We start from the raw sequence: 16,508 nt of genomic DNA on the forward strand, positions 1-16,508 counted from the left end.
CAAAATTAGCACAAGTACGGGTTTCGATTTCTTATGTACACAGAGCTACAAAGCTGTTACACATCGAACCGTACAGGTTTGCACAGGCCCACTGTTTAAAACCTGCTGATCCAGCCACAGGAGTGAGATATTGTGAGTGGTATCTTGCTTCGTTGAATGATCGTTTATTCGATCCGCAGCTTGTGTTCTTTTCGGATGAGGCCTGGTTGCATCTTAATGGTCGTGTGAGCAGTCACAATTCTCACTATTCTTGTGCAGAAAAACCTAATGTGTTTGATGATGATGATGATGCTGGTTGTTTAAAGGGGCCTAACATCTGGCTCATCGGCCCCTAATGGTACGAAATGAGACGAAATGTAATGCCAATTTAAAAGTCCAAAATCATCCAAAATGTAATGACAACTTAAAAGTCCAAAATCATCCAATGACCAGAATTCAAAACATATTGCACTAAGCTACTCCTTGACCTTATTTATTCCAATCATATCAAATTTTAATAATGGAGGCTATTTCTCACCCACTCTTAATTACTCACCGAAAACAGTGCCAGCCTCAACTGAGTAACCGGTTGGCTGCTTCTTATACAGCAATTACTGATCGGCTTAGTTCATTTCATAGCTTCTGAATTAAGTGTTGAACAGCGTATTTTCATGTGCAGTACATTTCTGAATGCCATTCGCACTGACGTTTTCAAGATACAGTAGGCTAAATTGCAGAGAGTGAATCGGAATATCGTAACACGCTACATTTCAACACTCACTGTAATTTTTTTTTTTTTTACCGAGCTCGATAGCTGCAGTCGCTTAAGTGCGGCCAGTATCCAGTATTCGGGAGATAGTAGGTTCCAACCCCACTGTCGGCAGCCCTGAAAATGGTTTTCCGTGGTTTCCCATTTTCACACCAGGCAAATGCTGGGGCTGTACCTTAATTAAGGCCACGGCCGCTTCCTTCCCACTCCTAGTCCTTCCCTGTCCCATCGTCGCCGTAAGATCTATCTGTGTCGGTGCGACGTAAAGCAACTAGCAAAAAAAAAAAAAGTTTTTCCTATCTTTTTTCAATCTGATTATCTATTCATAGAAATCAATGGGTTTTCCACGGGCGTATAGAAACATTGTGACGGAGACCAAACTCTCTTTTACATGGAGGTGGCATGCAGGAAAGACGGCAACACTTGCGGGACTCGCCCATTGTAACCTCGTTCTCTGGTTCATAATTGTTTCTGCGGATTTAATTCAAGCCGGGTCGGTCAACTAAAGTTGGAAGGGAGAGACTCCAAAATATATCATTTACCTGTACAGTAAATATTAAAAAAAAAATTGAACATAGGCTATATTTGAGTCGAAAATAACAAACGGAAAATTATCAAATTCTTAAATATCATGTCTGTTATTATTATTATTATTATTATTATTATTATTATTATTATTATTATTATTATTATTATTATTAGCGTATAACAAGGAAATTACATACATAACATACAATATATACACAATAACAAAAAAAAACATTGATTCACTTCAGGCATTAGTGTTATCTCTTATATCTGAATGTCCAACTTATCAATCCACTGTAGTGCTTCCACTGTTGGAGATAGGAAGTCTTCCAAACTACCTGGATAAGCCCGTAGTTGACACTCCCTTACAATGTGGGGAATAGTCTGGCGAGGGGCTCCACAGTCACATTCTGGAGATGGTACAAAGTTCCACTTGTAGAGAGAATCCCTGCACCTTCCATGACCTGTCCTGATCCTGTTCAGTCTGGACCAAGTTGCACGTGGCAGTTGGGATCCATTTACAATATTTTCCCCTCTGAAGATGTTATGCAGGGGCACGTCGGGAGAGTTATTCCAGCCGCCTTTCCACTCCTCCAAAGCATTGGAGTTGGTGGACGTCTTCAGAGCAGCATCACAAAGGGGTGCATGTCGTTGCTCACGTCCGCAGGATTTACCTCCTCATTGCCCTGGGTGGTGCTAAGCGAGCAACAGCAATAGGTAGCCAGTCTATCCTAGGATCTCCTGGCTATCAAATTATGTCAAAGACACCATCATGTCTGTATGGGGAGGTTAAAAAACGAGTTTCGTAATCATGCAAGACAATAATGATTAAAATCGGTAATAACTCTAATTTTAGTGTAATGTTCTGTTGTATTTGGTTAGTTTTGATAGACGTCTTGTATATATTGTATATTTTCTAGCTGGCGGTATTTCCGTTCACTTACATGCATTCCGTATTGTATTTGTTCACATTATACTTGTTTGTTTGTTTTGACTGTAATAGTTATATGACTAATTGCCAATAAAGTGAATACTCTCTCCTCAGTGTCTGGCGATCCGGAACTCGGGTAGGAGAGTATTCTATTCTACTTCAAGCCAGTCATAGAGAGAAACAGTAGGGGTTGGATGAAGTCGGGTGTTACGTATATGCGAAAACGCTACGGAGGAAAAAACACTTTTTTTTTTTTTTTTTTTTTTTGCTAGTTGCTTTACGTCGCACCGACACAGAGAGGTCTTATGGCGACGATGGGACAGGAAAGGACTAGGAGTGGGAAGGAAGCGGACGTGGCCTTAATTAAGGTACAGCCCCAGCATTTGCCTGGTGTGAAAATGGAAAACCGCGGAAAACCATTTTCAGGGTTGCCGACAGTGGGGTTCGAACTTACTATCTCCCGAATAGTGGATACTGGCCGCACTTAAGCGACTGCAGCTATCGAGCTCGGTGGAAAAAATACTAATGCGATCTATGTGTATGGGCAGATTTTCTTCACGCAAATGTACATATGTATATGTATAAACTATTGTATTATTATATTATCAATACTAAAAATATTAAAAACAAAGAGCAGAAATGCTTCAGAAGAGAAACACGTCTATTCGAACGACTAAGACTTCTCTAACAAGCATGTCTATTAATAGGGGCCGTGAAAGTATCAATCTGAAAATGAAAATCCACAGCCTGTTTACAGTCATTCGACTAGGTCAGGAATGTAATGAAAGAAGCGCCCATCTACCGGCGAGGATAGGAATTGTGTCGGCTGCCGAAGTTAGTAGCACCCCTCTGGGGGAATGATTGATGACTGACAGATGAAATTATATCGGAGAGTGTTGCTGGAATGAAATATGACAGGAAAAACCGGAGTACCCGCAGAAAAGCCTGTCCCGCCTCCGCTTTGTCCAGCACAAACCTCACATGGAGTGACGAGATTTGAACCAGTAGCGAGAGGCCGGCGCGCTGCTGCCTGACCCTTGGAGGTTCCTGAAAGCACCAATCTAAAGAATGGTGTCTAATGTTCCCACTAACCTCCTTTTTGCGGTTTTATGAGACGAAACTTTGTCCTGCAGGAAATCCTTTACGTGCTGGAAAATCTACCCATACAGAGCTGGCTTAAATGTGCACCCTGAATGAACCGGGATCGAACCCGGCAACTCAAGTTCAGAAATCACTCTTCTATAATCTGAGCTAGTCATCCCCACTATTATTATTATTATTATTATTATTATTATTATTAATTTCTGAATCAACAGCATCGTGCTTACTAGCTCTTAGTCTGTCTGCTGATGGACTGAAAGTTTGATTCTTGCCTAACAGGTAAGTTTTAAAGGAAACTACGTGTTAGACCTCTTAATAATAATAATAATAATAATAATAATAATAATAATAATAATAATAATAATAATAATAATGCTCATCAAGCTGCTAAGTGGTGATAGATACGTTTAGATCTTGTTTCGTTCACTTTTTGTTTTATGGATTAGGGACATACTGGCTATTCTCCCGTGTACTTAGGACCCACGTGTAAAATTTCAAGCATATTAAGAATGCGTTACAACGGTGCGTATAGAAATGCATGTAGCTGTAATTAAGAACTCCCTCATCTGCTACAGATCTGACTAGGTCAGGCAGCCAGTAAGTTCGTTGGGAAGTGTTCAAAGTCTGTCAAATTATTGAAAGATTAAAGAATCGAGCTTGCCGATGAGTAGTCAATCTAGATCAGGAAAATAGTAATTTACCGACATATAACATAATTACTCCGTTTTACGTACAGTAGGCCTATATATATATATGTGTGTGATTTCGACACTGTGGTAAGCTATCAACGATGTCTAGAAGCACACATTTAGGATAACTTGAACTGTCCCATATACCAGAAAGTGTTAAACCACGTAGAAGTTTAGATTTATAATTCTTCTGAAAATTTATCTTCGAGATTTTCTAATATTCTTAAAAATGCTGGGGTGGAGTGATTTTCAGACAATTTTTCCCTTGTTATTAATACATGCTAAATCAGAGTTGCCTTTTACCCGGAGGCCGTGAATTCTATTCTGGGCTCTTCCAAGGATTTCAAGGGTTCACTCAGTCTCACACGTTCAACTGAGGAGCTGTTTGATATGAGAGTTTGCGCGCCCGATCAAGAAAGCAAGACACGGCTTATTACATGACACACTAACACACCAGTTGTCTTGTTGGGATGTATGTACCGTAGGCGGGAGTACCTTTCTCCAGTTCCAGATACACAGACTACAAATTACAATAGTTTACATAATTATATTACCAAAAAGTATTCAGCCAACCCCAGCGGATGACAGCTTATATGGCGACCACGTGACTAGTCAGAATGCCATCGCTTCCACTTACTGTCATCTTTTTCCGCCCAGTCTCTGTTGGTCTACACCAGGTATGTCACTCATCATTCGACTGACAAATTTAGCTCTAAGGACCGCATAACAAAATGAGAAGACTAAATATACTATTAGGGTTTTCGATATTTCTTTTACAGGACGTTAGTACTGAATATATAATGTATTATCTGGACAAACGGATTTCACACAATAAGGAATATGAACATTACTGTTGCATTAATTACCATTGATACAATTGCATGGCATACCTATAACAAACTACATATTATACATAAGCAGGAACTGTCTGGAGGACAGAGTAAACACTTTACTCGATGTTAGACATTTTCTTTAGAAACCGGAGTTACAGTGTCAGCCACTTGATTGTGTGATGGTGCCACTTTCAGTATAGAGGATAAATGTTGTGCTGTCAGTCATGATCTGTCAGCAGTATTTTTTGACTTCAGAAGTAAAAATAACTGTTCACAGAGATAGGTAGATTCAAACATTGCTAGTTTTCTCGCTGCGAAATGGCGCATTTCAGAATACTGGCTTGGCAAATAAGAATAAAAGGTATCTCAACTTAACTGCTTTTTTTTTTTTTTTTCTACACAGTGCCACATTGGATGTCAATAAATTCCTTCTGGACGTTGCCATCTGTCTTATAAACATCAAGGGAGAATGAAACACAAAACAAAGAGGAATCATGTTGTCGGGCTGGGCAGTTCAGGCGGTAAAGTTCGATCCCGACCCAATCAGGTGGTATTTGAAGGTGTTCAAATACGTTAGCTTCGTATCGATAGATTTACTAGCACGTTAAAGAACTCCTGAGGGACAAAATTCCGGCACATCGGTGTCGCCGAAAACAGTAAAAGAAGTTAGTGGGACGTTTTGTTTTTGCTAGTGGCTTTACGTCGCACTGACACAGACAGGTCATATGGAGACGATGGGATAGGAAAGGCCTGGGAGTTGGAAGGAAGCGGCCGTGGCCTTAAGGTACAGCCCCAGCATTTTCCTGGTGTGAAAATGGGAAACCACGGAAAAACATCTTCAGGGCTGCCGACAGGGGGATTCGAACTCACTATCTCCCGGATGCAACTCACAGTCGCGCGCCCCTGACCGCACGGTCAACTCGCCCGGAGATTAGTGGAACGTAAAACCAATAACATTATTATTATTATTATTATTATTATTATTATTATTATTATTATTATTATTATTAGGGACGATCTTCAGACTATTTCAAATCTTTATATTTTATACAAATTAAAGTTATATTCAAAAGTGGGGCGGGGGCCGCATTTCACATTGTTTTCCTATTCCGTTCGTAGAAAGTTCGCTAGGTTAACGCTGTCTTCCAATTTCCCATCTCTCACGGTTCTTTCGCTTCTCTTCAGATTTGCGATTTCTAACCAAGAATCAGTGACGTCATGGTATGAAAATGAATAAAATATTTTATGAACAGTCGTAACTCAACCGTTTCTTTCTGTAGTGGGCGCTGTTCACGAACTTCGCTGGTTATCTGACCTGTCAAAATTGCTGCCAAAAATAAAGTTATTGTGGTCCACGAGACAAACCAAAATATCACACTGAACTGTCATAGTCAACGTAATTAACATAATATATAATTAATTTTGTAATAAATGTTTCTTGTCGTGTCATGTAAAGTACGAATATTTTAACTGAGAACTTTGGCCGGTAAGGTTCTGTCATCTAAGGTTCAATATTGTGCGATAAATTGTCAAGGAATTCTTGCTCTTCATAATATATGTGCTGCGGGTCAGTATTTCTCCAACAATGTTTTTACATGAAGGTTTTCGCAGGCTCAACGACGATATACACTCTGCCAATAAAAGTACGTATTACGTTAGGAAAGTGATAAGTAGCGTTTAGAGTAATTTGTAACGAATGTTATTATTTAAAATCATTCTAAAAACATAGAAGTGGATCCTTTTATTGTAGAGAGATAATCCACCTGATAGCCGCCCTAATGAGGGAATCAAAATATCGGCCTCCTAATCAAACCTCCATGTAATAAATAACGAAGAAGTCGCTGATTTAATTTTTTTTTCTATTTGCTTTACGTCGCACCGACACAGATAGGTATTTGGCGACTATGGGATTGGAAAGGCCTAGGAATGGGAAGGAAGCGGCCGTGGCCTTAATTAAGGTACAGCCCCAGCATTTGTCTGATGTGAAAATGGGAAACCACGGAAAACCATCTTCAGGGCTGCCGACAGTGGGGTTCGAACCCACTATCTCCCGATTACTGGCTGATTTAATTTAATCGTACCATAAGTCACCAGACGTTACAGCATAAATAAATAAATAAATAAATAAATAAATAAATAAATAAATAAATAAATAAATAAATAAATAAATACATTATTAAAAATCAGACCAGAATGCCTCTACGCTGCAGAAACACTAGCCAAAAGAGAATATCCGACAATTGAGAAAAAGGAAAGAAAGTTTATCAGGAAAATTATAGGGCCCAAAAAGTGTCGGAGGGTTTTTCATTCCTGCCGAGATCCAACAGGGATAGATAGAGGCGGCTGGCCTTTTACGGTTACCTTAACAGAATGAACCCGGATCGGTGAATACTCGCTCTTCAGGAAAAGTGGAAAACGCATCCTCATTGTCTAAAAGAAGTGCACGAATAGACCCACCTAAAGGAAGGAGGCATAAACCCCAAATAAATTCAAGACAGAACCATCTTCAGGAAGAGAGTTACAGATCTGGAGGAAAATGCTGAGTGGCATCCAATTAAATATCTCAGCCGAAGTGTGACAGCGGAGAGGTCTGAGACTGAAGAACCTTTGGCTACAATGTAAAGAAATGATGATGATGATGATGATGATTGTTGTTTAAAGTTCCCTAATATCTGAGGTCATGGGCCCAATGTAAAGAAAGAGGTGTAATATAAGCACCATGAACGTAAATGGAAATTAAATACACTGCGCTATGATTGTGACGTTGTGTTTCCATCTTTCAGTCGTGTTTGCAGTCGAGGACTTGGAAAAACATCAGCCGATAACATTTGTTCCAGGAATTGTACACATTCAAATTGTAGACTGTGCTGCAAACTACTTCGCCAGCAAACTTCAAACTTCCACGCGCTGACACGATTGATCGATATGGACTTCTGCTATACTATACATATATATTATTTTGTAAGATTCTTTCGCCACGCAAAGATTTACTTCACTTTCAAGCAGAACCATTCTACCACTCAGTTCAAGTTATTATACTGTATTACAAATAATATAAATTGGCGTCTGGAAGGACATCCTGCCGTAAAAATGTGACAAATGTATAACAAATGCTAACCGCTTTAAAGTGAGAAGGCCAAAACAAGAGGATCATAAGCCGAGTACCACTAAGTAAACTATTATTGATAAACTACAGCATAAACATTTCTAAATTAAGCTCAACATGAAGCAGAAAATAAGTTAACTATTTATTTTGCTTTTATGGATTAAAGTTTCAAATATACATAAAAATTCAAAACGAAAACCCACAGCCTGTTTCCAGCCATTCTACCGGGTCAGGGACGGAATGAATGAAGCCCCATCTAGCGACGAGGATAGGAAATGTGCCGGCTTCCGAAGCCTGTTGCAATCCTCTGGGGCAATGAGTAATGACTGACAGATGAAATAAAATGATGTTTTTTATACCCCCAAGGAAAACGAGAAAATAAGGAAGCTGCCAGACCGGTATCTTAAAAAAACTGCCTTTCTTGAAACATGCCGAATGAGCGACATACAGATGGGAGGCTTCCCGGTGTGCAACCGTTGGCTGTTAAAGGGGTAGAGATAATGGGGCGGATATACAGAGGAGAAAGGGAAGGGACTGGTGAGGGTATTCCTCTGTACCAGACAGCACGCGTTCCAGTAGAACAACCAGACCTCGAAAGCTTGAAGCTTTAAACTGTGTTCCGCTGATCAATAGTGAACGTACCATCACACCTGCTGCCCCGTACCACTTTAAGGAGGTTACTGCATCGAAGTAACCTGGATAAATTGCGAGTTAAAAGTTGACATACCGAAGAAATTACAGAGACTTTAAATGAGGGAGAAGCTAGATTATATCTGTTAACTGTGTAAACCATTAACGCTGATAGAGCACATCACTGTTGTTGTAGCAACTCGGCAGAGAGAACAAGTGCGTTACTGCAGAGTCAGCGTAGAGTGCCACCACAGGCGTCTAACAGTATCTAGGAAGTGTCAATGAAATCATACGATCGAACGACAATAAGGTTTCGTAAATTAATTCTCTCAATACTTGCATTCGTTAGTGTTACAGATATTAAGCAAATGACTCATTCATTCCTCGTCACACGACAAGGCAGCACGAAATTCTCGATCATCACGTTAGTGCCAAGACAGGCAGGGTGTTTCCCTATCCTTCAGTACACAGAATTTTCGGCATGAGGAGGTCGTATACACATGCGCAATAGCATTTCTGGCAGCTCATGGTAACAGGCATACACCGGCACATGATCAAAATACACGATAGTATTGATAATTATTATTGTCTTTAGGTTCCTGACGGAGACATTAGCATAAAATTGAAATGGTATTATGTATTAGGGAGCTATAGTAAATGGGGAATAAATTATGAAGATAAGAATTATTTACTTTTTGAATTTCCTTGTCATAAAATGAAGAAACTACGCAATAAATGAGCGTTGGATTTGAGAATATACCTTTCACGTTCTTGAGTATATCAAGCTTCTTAAAAAACACATACCGGTATTCGTTAAAATACACAATTGTAGCTGCGTATTTTAAAAATGTACACAGACAAACAAAATACGATAATCTTCAGGTCAGTTTCACCACAATTGGAAGGCACAAAACTGACTACATTTGAAGCTCACATACTTCGGTGTAGCGAGGGTGCAATCTTGGTCCGCGACACACAGTAATCTCGAACATTAAGCGCAGGGTGGGAAGAAAGCATGTACCACAAATTGTGACAGGAAGCTATTGTTTACAAATTGGCAGCACTTTATGCAGCATCCTGTTGATTCCTTTTTAGCAAGATATGCAGTACTTACAGAGTGCACGTGCGCCAACAGAGGGTGGATGACTCACTCACTTCACTAACTGCCACCGGCTCGAGCGGGGCTCTAGCGAAACTGCCGGCCGGTAGGGTCGGGGTGCTCACTGACGCCGCCCTCGTGACGTCACACACAGGGAGGATCGTTACCGGGGCAACGTCGCCACCGCCATCTATGAGGGTTTGCATTGTACTAACTACTGCGAGGAGGGGGAAATACGGCTGCCGCTCTCTCTCGGAGAGTGAAACAAAACGTACGTTGTCCGAGGGCCTGCCTACGAAGAGAAAGTTCACCAGCCCGCCAGGCCTTCCACTGCCATGCACAGCTTCAATACGAATAGTTTTATCAGCCATGTGACGGCCTGTCGTGCCTTTGTCATACTGAGAGTCATTTGACAAAGGGCCATAAAACTTTATCGCATGACCATGAAGTGTTCCTCTGTGCAAAACGTGGTAGGTGGTAGGCCTACTATTAGTCGTTAAGTAGCTCAGCGGATCGGGCAGGGGCGTAGCCAAGTCGGGGTACGGGGGCTTAATCCCCCCCCCCCAAACTATGAAATATTTACAAAAGAAAATAAGCAGAAACTGAGCATAAACAGTGAAAGTCAACTCAAAGTGTTGAGACATAATTGTAAAACCATCTCATGAATTTATTTTCTAAGAAGCCTTGAAATTTGGATTTTAGATTGTAATCTGAACATAGTCGCCTCTGTGGTGTAGTGGTTAGCGTGATTATTCGCTGCCACCCCCGGAGGCCCGGGTTCGATTCCCGGCTCTGCCACGAATTTGAAAAGTGGTAAGAGGGCTGGAACGGGGTTCACTCAGCTTCGGGAGGTCAGCTGAGTAGAGGTGGGTTCGATTCCCATCTCAGCCATCCTGGAAGTGGTTTTCCGTGGTTTCCCATTTCTCCAGGCAAATGCCGGGATGGTACATAACTTAAGGCCACGACTGCTTCCTTCCCTCTTCCTTGTCTATCCCTTCCAATCTTCCCATCCACAACAAGGCCCCTATTCAGCATAGCAGGCGAGGCCGCCTGGGCGAGGTACTGGTCCTCCTCCCCAGTGGTATCCCCTCGACCCAATATCTGACGCTCCAGGACATTGCCGTAGAGGTGGTATCCCTCGCTGAGTCCCAGGGAAAAGCCAACCCTGGAGGATAAACAGATTAAGAAGAAGAACCTGAACATACTGCAATACATACATACATACTGTAATACTGCTGACCTCGATATTTTTCTGGTTCTGTATTTTCATGTAAGATTGTGTAGTGTATCGGTATTGCAATATCAACACTTGTATCAGTGTCCTTATAAAGACACTCATGCCTGCACAAGCGCTTTCTTTATGTCCTATCATCATTTTGTAACTATAACTCCTCCCCCATCGGTCGATCCTGGCTACGCTACTGACTGGGGCTTTGTTTTTATCTAGGCTACTTATATTAAGTTGCCCAAACAGGTAGGTTTTCCGGTGACGCTGGTACAGGAAAACGTTAGGTGTGCTAAGGTAGCGACCGTGACTTTAATGAGCTTCAGCATTTGCCGAGAAAATTACAGGAAATCGTCTTCCAAGGTGTCGGTGATTGGGTTCGAACCAATTATATCCTAAATTCATGCATACAACTCCATGACTGTTTCCACGTAGCCAACTCGCTCTGTTGAAGCGCTGTCTGTGGATGTCTCACTTTGGGAGGCGATTGACTTCGAACATTCGTATCAGGATGGCTATTCCATTTCCACAGGAAAATGCTCGGACAGTAAGCTACTGTCTACCGTGCAGTACTATTACCATTTCTTTACTTAACCTACCCTACTTCTCATCCTAACGAGACCCATTTGAAAGCTGTCTGGGCGTAATATATTTTCTTTCTGAATTTTAACTCTTATTGGCACGGGTAGTCGAGTGCTTAACGCGTACTTTAAATCCCGGATTCGATCCCATCCGAGAATAGTATTTTGAAGTTGGAAAGGTCCATAGCTCATGGTCCATTCGATAAAATAATTCTCGATTTTCTACTCTATGTAAAGTATATTTGATTTTGCTGGTATGAGACTGCAGAACTGATTACGGTAACGCACGCTAATGGAGAAAATGGAAGTCAAAGTTAGGAAGATAATAATGACGTGGTAGTTTAAATGTTTTCAATCATGAAACGACATAATTTCGAACTCTTTGTTAGATGTAGAAAAAAAGAGCAGAATGCAGGAAAAATGTGTGTAAGGGAGGGGAGAGGTCAACAAAAACCGACACAGGGGCGCGCGGTTGTAGTAATGCAGTTTTCATGAGTTCCGGAATATAACGACGATGGTAGCCGAACTTCGATTTGGTCAGTGGGGATGCGCCAATCTTTATTTGCAGCAGAGTATGAGTTTCACCCGTTCGAAACTATACCTGAAAATGTTTGAACCACTTATCATATAAAGGAATGTATGATTTGAAAAGCCAGAGTTTTTCTTCGGTTAGGTGAGATTTCAGAGAGGTTTTTTCTTTTTGTTTTTTTACAATTTGTTTTACGTCGCAACGACACATATAGGTCTTACGGCGACGATGGGGTAAGGAAGGAATAGGAGTGGGAAGGAAGCGGCCGTGGTCTTAATTGAGGTACAGCCCCAGCATATGCCTGGTGTGAAAATAGGAAATCACGGACAGGGCTGCCAACAGTTGGGTTTGAGCCCACTTTCTCCGGGATGCAAGTTCACAGCTGCGCGCCCTTAACCGCACAGCCAACTCGCCTGGTATTTGGGAGAGAAGTTCTGAGTCACATGAGTTCCACCCCAGAAGGTATGTACCAAGTTATTTTACAACCTATCTCAATATCAGCTAATGTATTTTAAACTTACCCTTTAGGAAAACGGAGAAGAGGAATCATGGATAAAGAAACATGTTTGCACAAACAAATGCTTGCTTTTCTACAACAACAAATTTCAAGACTCCAGTTTGTAAGAACTAGTGCATATAAGTACCTTCACATGCAAGTCAAATGTAACCTAATGATTTCGTTAAGGACATATATTGCACATATATTTCAACGTAATATTGAATAAAGGAGAGAGAACGTTTAAGGCCCTGGCACTCGCTCCCCCCCACCTCCCGCCCAACGGCGCAACAGCCCCGAAGGACCATGGTCTACCAAGCGACGGCTGCTCAGCTCGAAGGCATACAGTTTACGAGGTGTCATGTGGTAAGCACGACGGATCTTCTCGGCCGTCATTCTTGGCTTTCTAGACCGGGGTCGCTATCTCATCGTCAGATAGCTCCTCAATTGTAATCACGTAGGCTGAGTGGACGTCGAACTAGCCCTGAGATGCAGGTAAAAATCCCTGGCCTGGCCGGGAATTGAGCCCGGGGCCTCCGGGTAAGGGGCAGGCACGCTACCCCTACACCGCGGGGCCAGCTTTAAGTCTCTGGCATAACCGCAATTAGTGTATGGTTCCAGTGTATGGGCTCCACAGAAGGGTGTTGACATGTGAAATGGAAAAGATCCAAAGGAAAGCAACATGATTTGTTCTGGATGATTTCCGACAATAGATTGGTTATACCAAAATGTTGCAGACTTTGGGCTGGAATGACTCGGGAGTAAGGAGACAAGCTGCTCGAATAAGTGGTATGTTCCGAGCTGTTAGTGGAGAGATGACGTGGAATTACATTAGTAGACGAATAAGCTTGAGTGGAGTTTTTAAAGGTAGAAAAGTTCATAGTCCGCCTCTGTGGTGTAGTGGTTAGCGAGATTAACTGCCAACCCCGGAAGCCGGGGTCCGATTTCCGGCTATGCCACGAAATTTGAAAAGTGGTACGAGGGCTGGAACGGGGTCCACTCAGTCTCGCGAGGTCAACTGAGTAGAGGTGGGTTCGATTCCCACCTCATCCATCCTCGAAGTGGTTTTACGGGGTTTCCCATTTCTCCTCCCGGAAAATGCCGGGATGGTACCTAACTTACGGCCACGGCTGGTTCCTTTCTTCTTCCTTGTCTATCCCTTGCAATCTTCCCATCCTCACACAAGGGCTCTGTTCAGCATAGCAGGTGAGGCCGCCTCAAATAGATACAGGTCCTCCTCCCCAGTTGTATCCCCCGACCCGATGTCTGACACTGCTCTTGAGGCGGTAGAGGTGGGATCCTTCGCTGAGTCCGAGGGGAAAACTAACCCTGGAGGCTAAACAGATTAAGAAAGAAAGAAAGAAAGAAAGAAAGAAAGAAAGAACGAAAGAAAGAACGAACGAACGAAAGAAAAGATCATAGATCAAATATGAAGATAAAATTGGAATTCAAGAAGACAGATTGGGGCAATTATTCATATTTTATAGGAAGAGGAATTAGGGACTGGAATAATTTATCAAGGGAAAAGTTATTTGCAATCATTTAAGAAAATACTAGATAAACAGCTGATAGGGAATCTGTCACCTGTCTGTCCCAAATGCAGATCAATTATGAATGATTGATGAACTGATTGATTGATTGATTGATTGAACCATACTGTACCACAAAGTCTGAAATTGGGAAGAAGAATATCTGCTCTTAATGCGGTGTCCGGCTCCATGGCTAAATGGTTAGCGTGCTTTGGTCACAGGGGTCTCGGGTTCGATTCCCGGCAGGGTCGGGAGTTTTTACCATAATTGATTAATTTCGTTGACACGGGGGCTGGGTGTATGTGCCGTCTTCATCATCTTTCATCCTCATCACGACGCGCAGGTCGGCTACGGGCGTCACATTGAAAGACCTGCACCTGGGGAGCCGAACATGTCCTCGGACACTCCCGGCACTAAAATCCATACGCCATTTCATTTCATTTCATTTCATTTCATTTCATTTCATTTCATTTCATTTCATTTCATTCATGCGGAATGCTCTTCATGGTGCACTCAGTTCATACATATTCAATATATCCATTAAATATTATTCTTAAAAATAATACGGCATGTTGTTATAAATAATAAACTTCATTAATGCGCATGGACACAATAGATATATATTCACCAGATATTGTAATAGGAGTTGAATCATGGCTGAGAAATGATATAATGGATGCAGAAATTTTCTCACGGCACTGGAGTGTGTATCGTAGAGATAGGATAGGAAAGGTGGGAGGGGGAGTTTTCATTCTGGTGAAAGAAGAATTTGTAAGCTACGAAAAAGTTAAAGATGAGACACATGAAATTCTAGGTGTAAGGCTCATTTCTAAAGATAATAGGCAACTTGATATATTTGGAGTGTACAGATCGGGAAAGGGTAGCACTGATGCGGATTCGGAATTATTTGATAGGATAGTCAGCTATGTGGGAAACGACATGGAAAGAAATGTGATTGTAGCGGGAGATCTGAATTTGCCAGATGTCAATTGGGAAGGAAATGCGAACGACAGGAAGCATGACCAACAAATGGCAAATAAGTTAATATGGGAAGGACAGCTGATTCAGAAAGTGATGGAACCAACCAGAGGGAAAAATATCCTGCATGTGGTGCTGATAAAACCAGATGAGCTCTATAGGGAAACTGAAGTAATAGATGGTATTAGTGATCATGAAGCTGTTTTTATAGTAGTTAAAAATAAATGTGATAGAAAGGAAGGTCTTAAAAGTAGGACTGTTAGGCAGTACCATATGGCTGATAAAGCAGGTATGAGGCAGTTTCTAAAAAGTAACTATAATCGGTGGAAAACGGTAAATAAAAATGTAAACAGACTCTGGGATGGGTTTAAAGAAATTGTTGAGGAATGCGAAAACAGGTTTGTACCTTTAAGGGTGGTAAGGAATGGTAAAGACCCACCTTATTATAATAGAGAAATAAAGAGACTAAGAAGGAGGTGCAGACTGGAAAGAAATAGAGTTAGAAATGGCTGTGGAAGTAAGGAGAAATTGAAGGAACTTACTAGAAAATTGAATCTAGCAAAGAAGGCAGCTAAGGATAACATGATGGCAAGCATAATTGGCAGTCATACAAATTTTAGTGAAAAATGGAAGGGTATGTATAGGTATTTTAAGGCAGAAACAGGTTCCAAGAAGGACATTCCAGGAATAATTAATGAACAAGGGGAGTGTTTATGTGAGGATCTTCAAAAGGCAGAAGTATTCAGTCAGCAGTATGTAAAGATTGTTGGTTACAAGGATAATGTCGAGATAGAGGAAGAGACTAAGGCCAAAGAAGTAATAAAATTTACGTATGATAACAATGACATTTACAATAAGATACAAAAGTTGAAAACTAGAAAAGCGGCTGGAATTGATCAGATTTCTGGGGATATACTAAAGACAATGGGTTGGGATATAATACCATATCTGAAGTACTTATTTGATTATTGTTTGGTCAAAGGAGCTATACCAGATTGTGACTTTCCCGCTCGGAGAACCATCATCAAATGAGAAATGCAACCAAGCAAGCAAAGGGCGCCAATCTTTAAGTTGAGGACTTAAAGATAAAATTTATAATCAAGCTTGGACAGACTCTTATCACAGGGGTGAGGTGATAGTGCACTAATCATTAAGCAGGAGAATTAGAAATTAAAAGGCTAATTAAGGCAAATTGATTAAAGTAAACTAGAAAAATACTATTTATTATATTTAATATAAATGACGACGGTTTAACGAGAACTGAATTTAAATTAGAAAATGAATTTAATAAAAAATTGAATGACTCTACTTCGCGAAAACTTGCAATATCTTTAACTCGCTTGCTCACCATGTCGTCTTGTTCTGCTGGTCCTTGGAAAGCTTCCCTCCTTGTAGCTGGAACATCACCGGTCGTCTTTGATATCTCTTCATCTGCAGCTCAGTACCATTCCTGCCTTACAAATTGCACCCACCACTAATTGGAAGATGACTTCAAAACTAACACT

General features: G+C 41.2%; 1 protein-coding gene across 1 annotated transcript in view; it reads right to left on the reverse strand.

Annotated features, from left to right (window-relative positions):
• The window catches only part of LOC136856750 (putative fatty acyl-CoA reductase CG5065), a 616,710-nt gene extending 606,825 nt beyond the window's left edge, over positions 1–9,885 (reverse strand). The window contains exon 1 of the mRNA XM_067134841.2: positions 9,681–9,885. The gene's annotated coding sequence lies outside the window, so the exon portion shown is untranslated. The remainder of the gene's footprint in view (positions 1–9,680) is intronic.
• Positions 9,886–16,508: the final 6,623 nt, after the last annotated feature.

Source organism: Anabrus simplex, chromosome 1, assembly GCF_040414725.1.
Source record: "Anabrus simplex isolate iqAnaSimp1 chromosome 1, ASM4041472v1, whole genome shotgun sequence".
Taxonomy (NCBI): Eukaryota; Metazoa; Arthropoda; class Insecta; order Orthoptera; family Tettigoniidae; genus Anabrus; species Anabrus simplex.